The sequence below is a fragment of the Octodon degus genome, unplaced genomic scaffold, assembly GCF_000260255.1.
Source record: "Octodon degus isolate 3935 unplaced genomic scaffold, OctDeg1.0 scaffold00028, whole genome shotgun sequence".
Lineage (NCBI taxonomy): Eukaryota > Metazoa > Chordata > Mammalia > Rodentia > Octodontidae > Octodon > Octodon degus.
In genome coordinates this window covers 14,032,463-14,038,342 of record NW_004524604.1, presented here as the reverse complement: position 1 = coordinate 14,038,342, position 5,880 = coordinate 14,032,463, and the positions used below count along the sequence as shown (strand labels likewise).

Sequence of the window (5,880 nt, the reverse complement as noted above, 5' to 3'; positions counted from 1 at the left end):
AGAGAGAGAGAAAGAAAAAGAAAATTTCCTCTGGGTACAATATGGATTATTGGTCATTCCAGCCTTTAGTGACACCTTGGCTTCTCCCTCTGCTGCTAGAATGCAAGTTCAGCCATTGGAAGTAATCATGAGGAAAATGTATTAAACAAATTCCACACACTTGTAACCAGAAAGAATATAGGAAAAGATATGTCACCATCTTGAGTGTATAACCATTCAGAGATGAAACCCTGAAAATATATCTGTCCTGTGCTGTGAGGCTACCTGACCTATTTTATTCCATCTTTCATGAAGTGGAGTTGTTACCAATAAATGGCTGTTCTTTCATTTAAATGTGGCCATCCGACTGAGCTACTTACTGGCAATGGAATTTAAGAAGAAACAAATATGTGATTTCCAAGCTCAGGGTTTTAAGAAGAGGATGTGCCTTCACGGTGCAGTTTTCCTGCTGCTTGCTGCAGATGAAGAGACTTTAATGGATGGTATCCCCTCATCAAGAGGGGTGTCCCTATTCTCAAATCCATGGGTGAAAGTGATATAGGGGAATGAAACTCCCAACCTGAAAGATATCTGGGATGAGTTCCTGTTCTCTAAAACTGAAGACTGAATTTTAGGAACGAACAGAATATATTTATATATTAAGGTTAAGAGCAGAATATATTTACTGCGGAAGAGAATGCTGTCCGAGTGAAGGACAGAAGAGGGACCTGAGCAGGTTGGCCACAGGAATCTGTCTCTTCCAGGAATTTTTATAGAATAGAACCATGCAGTAAAGTGCGTCATAGGTGGAGAACATAGGAACTTGCTTACATGGACCTAAACTATGGTTAACCAATGGAAGCGAGTCACATAGCAAGCAGACATGAATACAGGACAGGGTCTCTTCCTGTTGGAGGTTGAGTTACTGACTCATTTGAACTCTTTCAAGGTGATTGATACCTAGTTAGAATATCAATCCCTGATGCCCAGTCCCTAGGAAAGTATAGGGCTGCATTTGTTTACTTTTCTGTCTTGATGTCTGGCCCACATCAGGAGCATCTGTCAGTTCCAAAGCTGCAAAGTCACCTTGTCTTCCATATTGTCTCCTTGAGGCCTTGGCCTGCCTATAATATTTCTGTCTAATTTAGCTGCCTACAAGAAAAACTGCCTGCAAATCAGAGGCCCTTGCATAGGAAGTTTTTCAACTTTGCAGCTTGAAAAAATGACTTCTGCTGTTTTGGCTTAAATTTAGGGTTAATTATCTCTTCAAGTTGTCATACTAAAACAGGAAATCTGAAAGAAAAGCTTTAACTTGGTACGATTTTAAAAACCAAGTTGTTCTAGTTTCCTCATGCTGAAGGTAAAATTGTGGCCGCCAGGCCTGGAAGTATTATAGATAGATAAATTATTTAGAAATATTGTAAGTCATCAGACAGGGCTAGGCCATCAAAAAGTCAGTGCAGAAGACACTTGTGGCTGGATGCAAATTCACTGAAGGCCAGGATTCAAGAAAAATGGGAACTACTCACCTGTACACTTCCCCTAGAAAGTTACCAGCAGTGATTAATATTCTAAATAGGCATCAATCAACTTGGGTGGAGGACAAACCCTAACCCACCCAGTTCAGGAAAGTCCTTGTCCCTTTCTTGTACATTTGCTGCCTGGCTTGCTTCCCAATTTGTTCCCCATTTAATTGATTTACCTAAGCAACTACAGTTTTTGTAACCTTATTGGTTCACCTGAGTCTTGGCCCACCTCATGCTTACTTTGTGGTTTTCCATTGGATCAATAGTACCTAAGAGACCATACTTATAATCTTATTGATTGATTGCAGTTCTATTCCACCTTGAACCTGCCTCAACTTGTGGTTTTGCTCAATAAACCCTTGAGAAGCAGAGTTGGCAGACAACTCACTTTCTGGGCCTCCTTCTGTCCTTTGACATAAACTGTCAAGAAATTTTACTATTCTTAGCGTCCATTGCCCCTAGGAATTCATTCCTTGATTTTAGAGAACATGAACTCAGGGTTGTAGACATCTAAGAGGGTGGGAGTTACATTTATTTCCCTTGTATTATCTGGAGGTCCTCTATCCGCACCCTCTATCAGTACTAGGAAAGTTTCAGCAGAACCAGATTTTCAAAGTTCTCACAGCCTGGTTGCATCACTATGTGCTTATTTCTGGGCTTTTGCTCTGGTCACCCATCCTCCCCTCACTAGTTGAATCTTTAGGGTGTGCTTCCCAGCTGCCTTAACATTTTGTCCAAATTGTGAATAAACCCATCTATACTTTTTAAAATTTGTTTCCTAATATTTTTGATGACGACAGACAGACAAATCCACTAACTTCTCTACTTTGATTATGGGAGCTGAGACAGCCCATAATTTGTTTTCTGCAAGTAGGAGCCCTCAAAAACCTGGGTTCCAATCTAAACATGAAGACCAGGAAGACCACAGTGCTCACACTATAGGCCCCAATAGAAGTCGAAATGTTTGAGAACCACAATGGCTGATGCCTGCCTCATGGATAGGGTAGCTAAACAAGTGAGCTGAATAGTCATTAAAAAAATAACAAAATGCTGTTGAGGACAGGAGACAAAGGAATGTTTGTACACTGCTGGGGAATATAAATTAGTGTAGCTGATATAGGGGAATGAAACTCCCAACCAGAAAGATACCTGGGATGAGTTCATGTTCTCTAAAACTGAAGAATGAATTTTAGAAACAACAGAGGTTAGGAGCAGAATATATTTATTGGGGGAAAGAAAGCTTCTCTCCAAAAGAGAGACAGAAGGGGACCCTAAGGGTTGCTCCAGGAATCTGCCTTTTCTAGGGATATTTATAGAGCAAATCCATGAGGTGAGATGGTGTGAAACATGGGAACTTGCTAGGTGGGAATAAGGTAGGACAAAACTATGGTCAATCAATAAGATTAGGGACATAATTGCTCAGGTAAAATTGATTAAATCCAGGACCAAATGGGAAAGCACATCACATAACAAGCAGATGCGAATATAGAACAGGATTATGCTGTAGGGATGAGATTAGTGACTTCCTGGCTTCCTCAAGGTGATTATCAATCCCAGATGCTTATCTTTAGGGAGATATGTCTTTGTTCAATCTTTTGTCTGAGGTCTGGCCCACAACAGGGGTGTCTTGTCTCTCCCATAGTTGCAAGGTCATCTTCTCTTCCACATGATCTCCTTGAGGACCTAGATCTGACTGACTTATAATATTTCTAACTCAGCTGCCCACAACACAGCCACTGTGGAAAATAGTATGGAAGTTCTGGGGGAAAAGAGATGCTTATGTGTTCCCTATGATATTATTCATAATAGCCAAGAAACGGAATCTGCCTAGGTGTCTACTATTAGATGAATGGATAAAGAAAAGATGTTTGTTGTATTTAGGTTTTGCAAGGGAAATAGCTTAATACAGGTGTTGTGGTCTGTTTTGTTTTTGTTTTTTTTTTCCCCAACGGGAAACAATACAATACAGAACATATTTTATAATATTATTTTATAGTGAATCAGCCAAAGAATTATTGCAAGAAGTATGTCACACACCAAAGACCAAAGAATCCAGCCAAGGGCCTGGATTCTAATACTGTGCATGAGTTCATTTGAAAACCTAGAGCCTATAACAATGCCTCTCACAAGTCCAGCTGGAGGCCTAGAGCCCACCACAATGTCTCATGTAGGCCTCCTTTATATATCTGCACTGGGAAGGCCAAAGGTCAGTGGTAAAACCTAGAAAGTCTATGACAGCTGGATGAAGGATATGTGCCAGCAGGCTGAGGGATCTGCACCAGAGCCAGGAAGCAACACTCAAGGTAAGCAGCAGAGTTCCTACAAAAGTACCACAACCATCCTCAGCAACAATGAGGTCTTGAGCTCCTACAGCAATAAGGAAGTCTGGGCTCCCATCAGGAAAGCCAACATGACAATCTTCTCCAAGAGACAGAGCCATGCACCATACTCCCCTCTGCACCTAGGAAGTGATGCTCAAGATGAAGACTAGAGCTCCACCAAAATGAACCATAGCCATTCTCAGTGACAATGAGCTCCTCCTCTAAATAAGAACAGCCATGTTCATCAGGAAAGCCAGCATGACAACGTCCTCCAGCAGAATAGCCCAAGAGAACTAGCAGCTTCCAATAGCTCCAACAGCTTCTCCAAACAGCATCCTTAACAGCATCTCAACAGCTTCTCCTGTTCTGCTTTTTATGCTACTGCAAAATTCACAAGTGGGTCTTCCATACCCAGAATCACACTAGTTCAATTCAGCTGGGTGTGAGAGCTTGCCCACCAGTTAGCTGTCCACTACAACAGGACACATAATTTATAGGGTTATTTTTTATGATATTCACCCAAACAGTGAAATGCAAAACAATACAGATCTGTCTACACACTAGAAAACCAAATACTCTGGTTCAGGGCCTGAATCCCAAGGCATTGTCCCACATGAGTCCAGCGGAAGACCTCGAACCCAAGGCAAAGTCCTCCATTTACCCAGCTGGAGGCCTGGAGCCTACAACAATGTCTCACACAAGTCTGTATCACGGATCTACAGTGGAAAGGCCCAAAGGTCAGTGGTAGATGTCAGAAAGTCTACACAAGCGGGGATGGATTATTTGTGTCAGCAGGCTGAGGGGTCTTTTGCACTGCAGCCAGGAAGAGAAACTCAAGGAGCACAGCTTTCCCAAAGTAAACTGCAGCCATTCTCAGTGACAAGGATCCTCCTCTGAGGATGAGCACAGCCACACTCATAACAGGAAAGCCAGTATGCCAAGCTTCTCTATGAGCATCAACGGCACACCATCTTCCCCTCCAGTTCTCTTTTTATGCTGTTGGCAACAGTCTTTAAGTAGCCTTCCACACCCAGCACCATGCTGATTCAGTTCAGCTAGCTTTTACAAATTGACCACCCCTTGTCAATTTACCACAGTGTAATAAATACACAATACAGAATTATTCACCCATCATGAATAAAATCATGTTATTTGCAGGAAAATGGATGGAACATTTTGACATCAGATTAACCAAAATAAGTCAAGCTTAGAAAGACAAGGATTGCATTTTTTTTCTCTCATTTTTATAAACTTGAAGCCAGGTGTGGTGGTACACATCTGCAATCTCAGCAATCAATAAGCTGAAGCAGGAGAATAGCTGGGAGTTCAAGACCAGAAGGGCAACACAGTGAGTTCAAGGCCAACCTGAACTATACACAGTGAGATTTTTGTCTCAAAAAAAGAAAAAAAAAGACACTTGAAAAAATGACCAGAGGCCAGAGAGATGGCTCAGTAGAATAAGCGCTTGTCTGGCAAGTGTAAGGACCTGAGTTCAATACCCAGTTCTGAAAAGAAAAAGAAAAAAAAAAAAAAAAAAAGACCTAATCATAGAAAAGGAACTATTAGGGACAGGAATGGAGATTATGAGGTAGGGGCAGAAAGGAATGTGGACATGATCAAAGCATGATACATACATACATGGGAATGGGATCTTCACAGAGAAACACCTTAATATGGAAACTAATATGAATATGATAATTGTTAAAGCTGGTAATAGAGTGCAGCGGCACAGCACCTCGCTCGCAGAATAGAATATTTACATATTCAGAATATAAATTATGAAAAATCAAACTGGACTTTTCTAGAGAAAACTTGGAGACATGTAATCATAGTTACTTTAAGACAGATACAGAAATTTAAAACACAGTCTAATTACTATTCACTATTCCCTAAATTGCTTTTAAGTGAGAACTTTGGAGAAAATTGAATGAGCACGTTTTATATGTCTAAATACTTCCTTTTCCTCTTTCTCTTCCTCGTCCTCCTCCTCTTCTTCCCCCTCTTCTTCCTCTTCTTCTTCTACCTCCTCCTCCTCTTCTTCCTCTTCCTCTTCC

The 5,880-nt window shown here is 41.2% G+C and overlaps 1 pseudogene; it reads left to right on the top strand.

Annotated features, from left to right (window-relative positions):
- Positions 1–5,880, top strand: part of LOC111816203 — a 17,023-nt pseudogene that overhangs the window by 10,153 nt on the left and 990 nt on the right.